A 15,143-nucleotide genomic window follows, 5' to 3' on the forward strand; every position below is an offset into this window, starting at 1 on the left:
CAAAGGTTTGGCAACTTTGGAAATTATTTTAACACCATGGATACGATCAGGAAATATGGCGTACATGCGATAACTATAATTTAACTGTTATAAAGTTTCTCGATGCTCAAGGCAATGGTAAACGTAAGTCAGCACTAGAATAAAAATAAATAGATGGATTTATATGTATATAATTATATATAGATAGAATATGAATATACAGCTAGAAAAAATGTATATATATATATATATATATATATATATATATATATATATATATATACAGATAGATAGAGAGAAAGAAAAAAATATATATATAGATAGATAGATAGATAGATAGAGAGAAAGAGAGAGAGAGAGAGAGAGAGAGAGAGAGAGAGAGAGAAAGAAAGAATATATATATATATATATATATATATATATATATATATATATACACGCATATATATATATGTACATTGGGTCATCCCATAAATATTGCGGTTTTTTTATACTTCTTTTATAATTTAAAATTAAGATAAAGTTATTTTTTTAATCTAAAATATACTCTCCTTCATTTTCTACAATGCTCTTCCATCTATCTTGTAATTTCAAATGACTTTTACAAAATTCGCCATCAACTTTCCAAGATCTTCGTAATCTCATCTGCAGACAACATGTCTAACTGAAAATCTGTTCTTCAAATATATGTACACGGCTTAGCAACAAACATCTCGATATGCATGAGAGAATTCCGGAAGAAAATGATTGAACCACAACTGCACACGTCAACTCAGGTTATAAGGAACTTTTAGGACGAAATTCTATGGTTAAAGAATAATAAGAATAATAAGTTCGCAAGAAATGTTAAACAATATGTAGCGAATTCTTGATAATATGCATTTGCTAGAATATGCAAGACAGTGATCTCACGGTTTCGCTCTACTAGCTTTTGCCGGACTGTCCGAGAAAGTCTATTGTTAAATTGTTGATACACGCAAACGCACACATACGCGCGTGTCCACACACATACACATACAAACACACACACATAGTTCAAATGTGCATCAAAACAAAAGACGAAGACAGGTGTAGGAACAACAGAGAAGTATATTTGACGCTCGGAAAAATTGTAATGTATTTTACATTACGAGCCTATGCTGTTCGACAGAAAGGAATAAGAGGAAATAAATAGAGAGCGAAGGAAAAACAACGTGTCGGGTTGAGCGGTTCGACATAATGTTGATTGGAAAAAAGAGGTAAAATGAAAGGGAGATAATAACAGAGGTTGAACGAAAAGGGGATAATGTTGATCCCAATAGCTTGAGGTCGTCAAGCGCGTGTGTTTATGTGAGAATGATGTGTGTGAGTGTGTAAATGTGTATGTGTGAATGGGAGCGACTGAGTTTGACGTATGCGTGTGTGCGTGTGTAATGTGCGTGTGTAATGTGCGTGCGTGTGCATGTGTTTGTGTTGTGTGTAGCAATTGATGTGTGCTTTTTCACCTAATGTTTGCACATGTGTGTGTGTGTGCCTCTGTGACCAATTAGTGTGCCTGTGTATAGTCTATGTATGTGGGCAGAAGTTATCTTTGTCTATGTGTGTTGCGTGTGTATATGTATTGTCTGTATTCAGGTATTATGTGCATGTGTGAGTGTATGTAATGTTTGTGTTCTGACATTATATACATGTATATTATGTACTTGTGTGGGTGTGTGCATGATGGTTTGTGGTGTGTGTGTGTGTGTACTGAGTTAAATAGCATGTAGCTGCTCATATAGTGGTATGTGATGACGCTATTGACGATTGTGTATGCATGACGGTGTGGTGTGGGTGTTGAGAAGTGGTCAGTGTTAATATGTGTGAAGTGGGAAGGTGTTGTGGTTGTGTGTGTGTAATGGTGTGTAAAGTGAGTGATTAGTTGGACAGAGTATATGGGTGGGTGCATAGTTGTGCCTGTAGGTGAGCGTACGAGGCGGGTGGTATGCAGGTGTGTAAGTGGAGGGGAACAGCTGAATGTGGGAGGTGAGATAGAATCCGTGTGCGATTGGTGTTAAATAAAGGGAGAAGTGTGTGAACATGTGGAGCAAAGAAATGGAGATTATTAATTCCAGTTCACGGAGAAAGTGGGACACCGGGTGGTCCCTGTGTAAGGACAGTCCGAACACAGACAGATGTTGTAGCGAATGACCAGTAGAGTGGAAATGGCGCGAGACCGGGGTGTCATTGCCGAGTCTATTTCGGTGGTGCTGCGCGAACCGGTCAGCCAAGCGGCGTCCCGTTTGACCAATGTATAGGGAAGGAGAGACAGAGCAAAAGATGCAGCAAATAACATGACTAGAAGTGTAGGTAAAGGTGTCAGAGACTGATAATGAAGGTGACGGGTGCCTGTACCGATGGTGGTGTTGCAGAGGTACGGTCAGGTGTGACAGTGAGGACGGGAGAAAGGTAAGAAGGCAGGTTGGCAAGCGGGAGTAAGGAAGAAACTGTGGATCAGGAAGTCGCACAGGTTATGGGCTCGTTTGAAGGAAGGAAGGGGTACGTAAGGTACGATGTGCGAGGTGAAGGGGTCGGACTGGAGTCACCGGAAGGCTCGGAGAATGGTGTGTCGGAGGGGTAATTTGGAGGAGTGGCAGGTAAGGAGAATATGGGAGACAGGTAAGGGTGGGAAGGATGCGAGGAGAAAGAGCACAGGCATAGTCCACAGATCGCGCCCGGGCAAGGGCAGTGTGGATGATGGTGAGGGGATATCCGCGTAGGAGCCATGAGTTGAGACTAATTCTCAAAGTCGTGGTTGTAACAGCATAGCCTGCGTAGACGGAGGAATTGGTAGGGGATGGAGAGCTTGGTGTGGATAGGGTGGGAGGAGGAGAAGTTAAGGTGGAAGTGTAAGTGGGTTTGTAGTGGATGGATCTATATATATATGTATATATGACTTTGTGTACGTGTGTTGTATGTATGTATATGTTATATATGTATATATGCATGTATCTACGAATATGTTTATGTATGTGTGTATTGTGAAAGTATGACAGTAATTTATACAGTGTAGACATATTCTACGTATATGGCTCACTGTTGCACGCAGAGTAATTAAATTTTTCTACATAAAATACTTCTTTCTCCACCAAATTATATTCCTGAGTCTTGGCGCCAGCTTCCACTTTCCAGAGATAAAAGACTAAAACAGACCGATTTATTGAAAGCAATGTTGTCTAACATATTGTAGAATATTTCATTAATATAACCATTTTAAAAATAGATTATGAACTTCGAAGTTTACTTGGAAGTAAAAATGTCACACACTTTAAGAAACCTATACTAGACACGAAGCTTACACAACTTACACATTATTTAAAACACAATTACTGCACAAAAATATAAAATGGTAACAAAAGTAATTTCTGTGTAATTATTGCCTAAGACGAACATTTTGCAAAGTAACAATATGCTCACTACGAAAAAAATGCGTTGGGGGTCTAAAAATTCAGATAGTGTCACCCGAGTAAAATAGTTATACTAAATAAATTAACTAGAAATAAACTGACAAACAAGAGTACGTTACTTATGGAATTTACCGCGTCACATATCTGACATCTATGGAGCAGTAGACATACACAAACAAAATACAACCCTTTCAAAGATTATACATAAAATGAATATCAATCACATACGATCGCTAATTATGTAGACAACATTTTCTATCAATATGGATACAAGCTATTATCATCTAAGCATACAATATGCATTTCGTTTTGACTTTTGTGTACTTGGGTAAACACGCGTGGCTTAGTGGTTAGGGTGTTGGTCTTTCAAGCGTAAGATCATGAGTTCGATTCCAGGCGGTGCTTTGTGTCTCAGAGCAAGACACTTTCTTTCTTGTTGGTCCAGTACATTCAACCGGAAAATATGAGTTATACCTGTGGTTCAAAGGGCCAGCTTTGTCACATTCTGTGTCACGCTGAATCTCCCTGAGAAATATGTGAAGGATACGCGTGTCTATGGAGTGTTCGGCCACTTGCAGGTTAGCTTCACTTGCTTGCCTTCCCATTGGTCGGATCAATTCAGACACTTGTCTATGTAACAGACCGAGTGCCAGTTTTCTACATGAACGAGATGCTGGTTGCTTGTGTAGATGTTTATGTCTACAAATGGATTACTTTTATTTCCAATGAGGTTTATTAGTTTGCACCTTTTTAGTATGGAAATGTCCTCTTGATTTTTCCTCAGTTCAGGATTTGTTTCATCAAAAGTATCTACAAGAGCTCAAACCATCCCCCTGCTGTAATAAGAAACCTGGTTCCAGGATTAGCAAACGACTATCTAATCTCTCGGCCAATAGACAGATATTTAATACGGCCGTCCACACTAGGACAACGCTTTGGCTAGGAACGTGTTTACTCACCCCAAAAGGATTAGGAAACAGAAAATCATGTGGTATAATCCCCCTTTCAACATAGAAGTTTCCACCAATGTAGCTATGTTCTTCTTCTTGTTAATTAAGAAAAACCTCTCCAGAGACCACAAGTATTACACGCTCTTCAACTACAACTCTGCACCAAGGTTACCGTCACCATGAGCAGAGCAGTCAATTACCAATCCCCAGCACTTACCAATCCCCAACGTTTACCAACGCCCCACGCTTACCAATTCCCAACGCTTACCGATCCACAACGCTTCTTACACGGATATATAATCACGCGTGTGCGCGCTCACGTGCGCATATGCCTGCGCACACTAATATATATGCGTGCATGTATGTTTGCATGCAACGTACATATAAATCAATATGCATTTGTGTATACACGTGCATGTCCGTTCATGTATGTATATATATATATATATATATATATATATATATATATATATATATATATATATATATAAATGTGTGTATGTGTGTGTATGCATTTATATATATATATACATATATATATATATACATATAGATTACACATACACACACACATATATCTATTATATATAGGTGTGTGTGTGTGTGTGTGTGTGTGTGTGTGTGTGTGTGTGTGTGTATAACCATTTTATGCTGACCATATTTTCTCGAAGTATTCATTAGAAGAGAAATTAATAATAAAGGATATTTAATTGCCCTTCTCATAAGTATTGTTATATATAAGGCATATGCCGAATATATTTGCGATGATACAATAGGTATATAGAATACGTTAACATATAGATGAATATTAGCATCCTCAGGGTGTTATTAAACAATGAATCTTCGCTTTGGGACATCACATAAAGAGAAGCTCCTTGAACAGATGTAAGTAGCCAGTGTTTGTCCAAATAGCAAATCTTACTTCAATCTTTCTCTCATATATATCTTCTCTCCTTCTCTATCACTTCTACATTATTTCCTTAATCCATAGAATCATCGCTATGTATTAGCATAGATGATATGTCAGTATTTTTTGCAAGGATGTCATCATCAACCTTGAACTGAGAGAGAAAGAGTGAAGGAGAGAGAAAGAGTGAAGGAGAGAGAGAGAGTGAGAAAGAAAGAGAGAGAGGATTTCAGCTGCCAAGTTCATACTGCAAGATATTGCACTGCAAAAGTTTGCAGTCCTTGTCAGATACTAATTAAAGACTTGGCTACAGTCAAAGTGTAACGAGAAATTAATTTAAATCTTTATTGAAAGGATTAAGGCAAGATGGTATTTCCATATTTGATAGGATTTTTATACATTCGGATTATTGTTGAGTTCACAAATATCATGTTCATGGTTAATACACCAAAACAACAAAGTAATCTAATTTAAATCCACTGGAGTCCATCACATCTGTTTTTTATAGTTAGAGGGAGATTATAATGGATAGTCATCTTTCTTTTAGACATAATATAAAGGCATATTTAAAATGTAAGATTCCATAAGAAGTTTGCTTCTGCACTAAAATATTTGAAAACAAAAGAGAGAAGATCTCATCCCGGAAATCCCCTGTATTAAGGTAGTTTCTAGCTTTCATTAATTTCATTTTTAGATATAAAATTAGATTATCTGCCAGGGTAAAAACCAAACCGGAATTAGTAAAGCTTCATTTTCTCTGCATATATACGCAAGCAGTGACATGTGTTCCAGCATTTGCAAAGATATTTTTTGTCTACGAAAATAAATAAATGTACGTACAAACCATAAGTTGTAATTCATTACTCATAAGAAACAAAAGTGAGAGCAATCAGTTCACTGTTACTTGAAGAGGAGGGAGTCAGAAACGCCATGACCGGAAAGGATGGCAGAAATTCGGAACCAGATGTACTGAAAGGGGAAACGTAATGGAAGCTGAGGGAGATTGTTGAGATAGTCTGTCAGGAATACTTAGGACCTGGTAACGGCGACTTAAAGAGACGGAGCAATGTCAATGTCAGAGGCAAGAGAGGAAGCATAGTGCAAAAGATGCGAGATTCAATGAAGGTAAATCACCGTCTGAAAGCAGTGGGAAAAGTGAGTCATAGAACAGATCCATACAAATGACTGAGTGGTGGGATTGCAAAGAATAAAATAGGTCAGTATGACTGAATTCAAAACCAAAATAGACACTGCGGAAACGAATTAAGTCTCAAAAGAGTACGTTAAGTCTCAAATACCTTAAAGTTGCATCCCTTTATGTCTAGAGGTCTGCAAATTTAAAGCTTTCTATATTAAAATGTTGTCACAAGAGGACAATGTTATTTCCTTCTTTTATATTACATCCAATGTGCAGGTGCAATGGCCCAGTGGTTAGGGCAGGGGACTCGCAGTCATAGGATCGCGGTTTCGATTCACAGATCGGGCGTTGTGAGTGTTTATTGAGCGAAAACACCTAAAGCTCCACAAGGCTCCGGCAGGGGATGGTGGCGAACCCTGCTGTACTCTTTCACCACAACCTTCTCTCACTCTTACTTCCTGTTTCTGTTGTGCCTGTATTTCAAAGGGCCAGCCTTGTCACACTCTGTGTCACGCTGAATCTTCCCCGAGAACTACGTTAAGGGTACACGTGTCTGTGGTGTGCTCAGTCACTTGCACGTTAATCTCACGAGCAGGCTGTTCCGTTGATCGGATCAACTGGAACCCTCGACGTCGTAAGCGAAGGAGTGCCAACAACATTACATCCAATATCTATCAGTTTACTAATTATATGTGGAGATGAATGTAGGATGGGACTGAAACTCAGTGGACAAGTAGCTATTACTACGCATATATTTTAAATATAATACCGCCATACGTGCGTAAATTCTTGTTCCTTAAGCCTCATTCTCTCTCTTCAGTCATTTATTTTTTGTAAAATATCTCGTCAATACTCTTTCCGCAGAGTTAATATTATTTCATATCATTTACCTTTATTTCTTTCTTCTTTACTTGTTATCTATGAATTATATCTGTATGAACATTTATATAATTAACTGCTAAATACACATAAAGAGAGAGATAGTGAATTCGGCATTAAGAACTTCCCAGTTGCATCATTTATGCAACAGTAATTTTCCACTAAATATTGAATGTTTACTTGTTCGCTGGCTTTTATTTATTCACAAGAAATTGCTGCCGTAACTGATTATATCATGTCATATCGTAATATGTAAACAAGCAACACAATAACTAGCTAAGACGTGACAGCGTATATCTACCAAACAAAGGTTGTCAAATTAGAATCAAATCACATTTGACCGCATTTTCCAATGAGTAAGAACATAAACCTGCATTATAACTGGTATCTTTAATCTAAACGCAAAATACAAATTTATATGAAGGTAAGTTGGCTCTAGGTCTATTAACTAAAGTTGTTAGCTAAGGGGCTCATGATACACTTAACGTCATCGTAAATTCGTCCATTTTCCTGTGATAAGAACTACTGCTTTACGCAATATTTGTCTGGTTTAATATATATATATATACGTACACGCATACATATATATATATATATATATATATATATACATGCATACATATATATACATGCACACATGTATATATATACATATATATATATATATATATATATATATATATATATATATATATATATATATATATATATATGCACATACATATATATATATATATATATATATATATATATATATATATATATATATATACACATATACATACATATACCTGTATGTATATATACATAGGTATGCATACACATGCACACACACAGATATATATTTATTCATTTATAATTACATACATCTTTAGGTATGTATGTATGTATGTATGTATTTATGTATTCATATATGTATTTGGTTATGGTCCTATCTTTCAAGAGACTTTAGTAATTGTTTGAAAATCTCTCAATGCAAGTCCATGCGTCAGAAATTGCTGAATAATACCACATGTGTTACTTCTCATTGCACGTTCGTAGCTGTGGATGAAACAGTACGAATGATCATGAGAACGCGCTCTGATTTGGGGACATTGTGATTTATTAGTGTTCAACGTAAATATATTCGCAGTTGGGGTTGAACATCTGTTGTATGAAGACTGAAGTAATGAAAATGTCGGGTTTGTTTAAATGGAAGGATTTTAAGAAGTGCCGAGTAGCATAATCCATTATAGTATTGAGAGAAATCGGAAGAGAGAGAGAGAGAGAGAGAGAGTGAGAGAGTGAGAGAGCGAGAGGGGGGAAACAAATTCTGCATGCAACGTTCTAGAGTATACCCAAGATTAATTAATATGCCATTCAATCAAATAGTCTCTTTCACTGGATACAATCTAGATGTCCGAAAGGACAACGACGCAAGCAGCAGGGTTCCAGATGAGGGTCAATATCCCACTGTGGACTCATACGAACTTTGTGGATTACCAGTAATTGTTTGGAAACTGAAATATTTTGTAGCCGTAAAGAAAAATGCCAATCTTTGGGTGAGTCCGACAGTCTTATGAATACACTTATATTGAATGACTTTTGTCTTCATTTCAGAAAATAATTATTTTTGGAAAGACAATTGTGTAAATACCAGCATCCACTATTGATACTCAAAATAGAATTCAACTGGAAGAACTTTAGAACTTATTACGATTATTTTAGAACTGTGAAAATATTTTAATCAAAGTTATCGAAACGAAGACATTGTAGTAATCGATATTTCACCTAGAACGGTTCAATTTAATAAGTAGTAGCTTTTGTATTGAAAACTATTCATTTGCAAAGATCTTTTCTAGAATAACAAAATAAAACCTAAAACAAACATTTTCTCACGTGAAGCTCTTGAAAACTGAAAACAATAGACTATTCGTAGTTCGATTAGTTTTTGTTTAACATTTATATTTATTCGAAACTGAATAACAATTGTATTCGGCTTCTGTTTTTGAAGGTAATATGAAAATCTATAATTTCAAGCTTTCTTCTATGTTTACGCCTATTTTCTATAAAATATTTTAAGGATGCATACATACGTGTATAATTATTCATGTGTGTATATATATATATATATATATATATATATATATATATATATATATATATATATATATATATATATATATATATATATATATATATATATATATATATATATATATATACTATAATATATATATATATGCGCGTGTATGTATGTATACAGACATATATATATGTATATGTACCCGCGGGTGTCTGTGTCTGTGTATCTTTTTTATGTGTAAATGTATGTATGTTGTCTATATAGCGAACAGCTTTTCTTTTAGAGAGGCTATAAGACAATACTCTAGCTTCAACATGTTTATTAAATTTTCTAGTATTTAGGTTGAGCTTTTTACATTTCATCAAGAAAGGTAATGTTCTTTAATTTATTATATCTATATTGTCTAGATTTGCAAATCCACATTATCAGGATAACATCTCCTCAGAATACATTTAACAGATATAGAAGTGGAGGAGATGGAGGAGATACGCCTTTAACGATTCACACCAGGATGATGAGACTATTAAAGCTTACAATAGTTTATTATACTGCTTTCAGGGATTCACACAATTTGGTGCACATACACACGCGCGCACGTGCGCGGATTGCACATAGGTGTATATATATATATATATATATATATATATATATATATATATATATATATATATATATATATATATATATATAAATTAAGCTGAAAATGGAGAAATCTTCATCAACAACATTTTACTACTAACGATTATTATTTTTTAATACAAAACTTCATCGTATCTAACAGCCGTTTCTGCTTCCAATGTCCCACAGAGTTGCCAATGATTGACCGTTGACTGAACACTATTCAATTTTTTTTCTCCGTGTTTTTCTCCTTGTCTCCGTATTCTTTCTGTTGAAGAGCGTAGCTCGAAACGTCAAAGACTTTCCGTATTCCCGAGCGTCATACTAATATATACTTTTGTTATTTACACCACCTGTCCTCGTCTGTTGTTATTTTTTGTATATTCTCCCATATATATATATATATATATATATATATATATATATATATATATATATATATATATATATATATATATATAGTTCCACTACTAATCTCCGAGATAAATCATCTGTGATGTTTCTGGGGCCTGAACGGGATTCGGATCCTCCAACATCCTTGAGTGCCTGGTCATGTCTGCAGTGATAGCACATACCAGTTAAACTCTGGAGAAGCTGCTGAGGATATGTGAGGGTATCTTCTTTCATTACACAAGGCACTGGTGACTACTTGCTTCCCTCTTGCTGTATGCGTGAAGATCTGTTGCTCTTTTCCCTTTGTTATAAGCAATGCGGCAGGTTGGAAAGTAGATCGATTCTCAACGCACCCGCGCGTACACACGCACACAGACAAACACACACACGAATACACACACACACGCACGCATGCGCACACATACACACGCATATGCACACATGCACATATTTTTGTGTGTATGCTTCTGTCTGCATATATGTGCTCGGTCGTACATATAGATTACAATTTGCAATTTTCCATTCATATAATCTTCGCTGTTCTCAGTTGATCTCTTTATCTACTATCCCACTGTATTTCATCCTCATTATTGACGTAAATATTCCAACGGCAAATTTCGAGTCTTTCCCCCACCCCACCCGCTTTTGTCGAGTCGGAAGAATTTTTACTTTGCTTTGATTTTTTTTTAAAGAATCATTTACTATTTCCTCATTTTGACCAACTTTCAATCACCTTTCGCTTTCTTACTAATTCGAAACATTATGATCACACGTAATGATTTCATTTAGTAATTAACTCATTGTGTGTGTGTGTGTGTGTGTGTGTGTGTGTGTGTGTGTGTGTGTGCATGTTTGTGCGTATTTCTGTCTGTTTGTGTATACATATGGCTGTGTATGTTCGTATATACATGCATTTATGTATATCGATCGAAGCAATATTTCTATCTATTTTGACAGGTATTGAAATAGTAAGACAGACAACCATATTTTACGTTTACCAAGAAGATTGGGTAGCAAAAATATATGATAGACGTGGCTACTTTCAGGTTTTGTATAATCTCTATGATTTCACACAGGTGAGCCAACGATAGTCTCAAACTCTGCAAACACGTTTATTAAAAGCTAATTAAAATTTGACGGTACTCATGTAGCAAAAAGATTCCATTTACGCACTTCAAACTGATTAGCTACCAATGAAATTATTGTTCACTTTCATCTACGAGGCTATGAATTTATTGTTTTACCTTCTCGCATCAATTTTATGGTCTTATACGATTTACTGCGTTTTATCCCTCGGCAATCGTATCGTAGGACCTGACTGAAACTTCAAGCCTATAATAACTCCTTAATGAAGATTCCATCATCTTGTCTTTCGACAAAGAAACCATTTCGTACCCACTTTGTATTCACAAGTTTTTCATGTAAGGCAATGATTTGTCCTGATTTCCTACCGTATATATGCAATAGTAACTGCACATTTACCTGAACTGTCTGTTTTATTTTTTCTTTTCTTATCTTTGAACAATTCCGTTACACAGGAAAACCATTCCTCATCATCAAAATGTGTAACTCCATGATGATAATCTCAGACGTCTTTTTTATCATCTTTAACAGTTTAACAGTTTTCTTGTGGAACAGACAATGAAGTGTAAGACATTTTGTTTTCGTCGCCACTATACTGTCACTTCGTGACCAGTTGAGAAGAGAGTCGATATCTTAATATAATGTAATATGATAAGTTACTGCAAATTTTTATGAATAAATAAAACCCAACCAACAAGAAATCATTAAAATTACTGTTGTATGAATGATATATTTGGAAAATTTGGAACAACAGATTCGCTATTTCTTTATATATCTTCAGTACATAATTATGTAATTGTCAAAGTAAATCTTTTTCGATGTATAAATATTTCCGCAAGACATAATAAATGTAGATGGGGAAAAAAGAGCCGTAAATGGTATGTAAGAGTATTATCTATGCCGGAACTAAATGTATTAACTGCGTTATAGAAATCTTATAACGTAAATCATTCATAGAACCGGTATATTGGCGAGAAATCTTACACTTATTACTGACTGAAGAAGAAAACACCTCAGATTGGAGTTGATATCTAGGAACCAATATTTGCGTACACACATCTTTATTATATTTAACATGTGTCGTGACAGTCAATACTACAGAATATGTTCATTCATTTTCATTTTGCGTCTATATTAATCGACTTTCATATGTAGATACAATGAACGAAAAATGTTGCTATAATTCATGTATTACCATAATTGTGTCCAACACGAAAAAGTGATAAAAGGTATTGATATAAACCCCGAATAATTCTGAAAGAACTGGATTTCTTTCATAACTTGTGAAATAGACGGATATTGGTTTTCATTATTCAGCATTCGAGATCTATTCCTCGTTTTGCGTTGATAGATCACCGACAATAAAGGGATGCAATTTTAAGCTGTTGAGAGAATTAAGGTATGAGCTCTTGTTAATATGCAAATGCCAAACTGAAAAAAGAAAACACTGCGCACGCAACACTTTCATGTCCGTAGTGAGATAGATAAGAAAAACGAGGAAGCAATCCATTAGATATAATCAGATGATCGATAGTGTGAACAATACTGCACTAGCGGAGACTCTTAACTTTTATGCAATATTCTAATGCTATTTCTGATCACATTGACCTGGCTACAATCAGAACATTTTACACGTCCTTTCTACTATCGATAGAATAATTGAAAAATTGGTTGCCTACGTGTCTAAATTCACATATACACGTGTATGTGAGTGCGTGTGTGCGTGCTTGAGTATATCTTTGTGTGCGTGTGTGTGTGTATACGTGTGTGTGTGCATGTGTGTGTGTGTGTGTGTGTGTGTAAATTGAATGCATAATATATAGATTTATATAATCCAGTGATAATCATAAAACACATCCTTTAATGGATCTCCCACAAACCTAATAGTAAACCAATACGTTGGAGTACAACGTAGTATCCTAAGCAGAATTCACCATATATATATATATATATATATATATATATATGTAACTTACATTTTACCTATTCTAATTCCACTGTCTCAGTTTGTGTGTATATAGATATACATATATATATATATATATACACACACACACACACACACACACACACACACACACACACACACATATATATATATATATATATATATATATATATATATATATATATATATATATATATATATATATATATATATATATATATATATATATATATATATATGTATGCTTACATGCATGAAACGTATAGATATCACAGCTCCCATATATTTAGGCATTTTTAACTATGGAATGATTATGTGACAACATAGTCAAAATCAAATGTCTACTAATGTAATAATTAAAGTTTAAAAAAAAACTACCACAAAGGATTTCCGTAAAAGGATTTTGCTTCTCTTGACTTCATATATTTTAATGCAATAATAAGCTTCTTATGAGAAGTTATATACTAACTGTATCGATATATTACATCTGTGAGACAAATTAATATCTTCTAGTTTTGCACTCCATTTAGATGCTTATAATACACACTTGATATAACTCCTATGAATTAAATTTAGTTTCTTTTGTTCGATGTTATGTAACAGAGTGCAGTTCAGTTTTATCGTTGAAGAATATATTTGCTTCCACAGCGAAGAGATGAAGTACTGTTTCATGTTATCTAATCCGGATGTATAAAATCTTATTTGATACGGAAGTATGATGTTGCCATTATCCTTACAGTAACGATTGAAACTAGTTTATTTTAACTCTTTGACTATAGCTAAATCCTCGTTTGGTAGTTGATAAGGGTCACCTCTTTAAACTTCTGTATGGCAGCATCAGTTTAGGAGTTTCTCTCGCTCTTAGATCAAGGTCGCTTACAACATCATTCTTGGAAATATTGATATATCACTTATGGGAGAACACATAGATAATTCCTTGGATTATTACTGAGAGGATGAGGGTGAAAGAGAGAGCGAATTGTGCGAGTGAAAAGGAATGATTAATTGTTTAGACAAACAATGGACACTTACATATCTTTAAGGATTTCTGTAAAATCTTGACGCTGAAAATCGTTGCTTAACAACAACATGAGGATGCTAATATTATTCTACAAGATAATATACTATCTTACACATATTGAAAAACACACTATGCGAAGCAGCTATCGATTGTCTTCATTTACATAACAGAACATTCGTTGACAGTAGTATTAATCAACAGAAGTAATGAGGCAGTTTCGTACTATTTAACTTACACGATATGTTGATTAAACGCACGCATGTAAACTTATATATTTTCTACCCACATACGTTAACTGTTATCTAACTAATTAATACATGCCGCCAACTTATTTATTGAAAGACAATACGCAGAAGCAGTTCCACATACTTTAATAAGCAGCTAGATCTCATCTGTAAACGATATGGAAACTCCCCGTGAACCGAAAAGAAAACCGGCGGGAAGTGAATAGAATTGATATTAGGATCGTTGTGTAGAGGAAGAACTGTACTTTTGAATAGAGAATCAGTTTTACAAAACAAGCACCTCTAACTCTCTCTCTATGTATCTGTTTCCCTTTTCTTTCTCTCCCACTTTCTCTCTCTCTCTCTATGTATATATATATATTTATATATATATATATATATATATATATATATATATATATATATATATATGTATCTGTCTATCTGTCTCTGCCTCTCTCTCTCTGTTTATGTGTGTATACACACATATATATATTGTCAGTGTCGCAGGTT

The 15,143-nt window shown here is 34.8% G+C and overlaps 1 protein-coding gene and 1 long non-coding RNA gene across 3 annotated transcripts in view; one reads left to right on the plus strand and one right to left on the minus strand.

The window, feature by feature from the left end:
- LOC106875323 (uncharacterized) overlaps positions 1-15,143 on the minus strand; it is a 200,649-nt gene that overhangs the window by 88,211 nt on the left and 97,295 nt on the right. The gene's annotated exons all lie outside the window — the stretch shown is intronic.
- Positions 8,274-15,143, plus strand: part of LOC128249193 (uncharacterized) — a 12,925-nt gene continuing 6,055 nt past the window's right edge. The window contains exon 1 of the long non-coding RNA XR_008265300.2: positions 8,274-8,819. This is a non-coding gene — a long non-coding RNA (uncharacterized LOC128249193). The remainder of the gene's footprint in view (positions 8,820-15,143) is intronic.

Source organism: Octopus bimaculoides, chromosome 12, assembly GCF_046866305.1.
Source record: "Octopus bimaculoides isolate indiv1 chromosome 12, ASM4686630v1, whole genome shotgun sequence".
Taxonomy (NCBI): domain Eukaryota; kingdom Metazoa; phylum Mollusca; class Cephalopoda; order Octopoda; family Octopodidae; genus Octopus; species Octopus bimaculoides.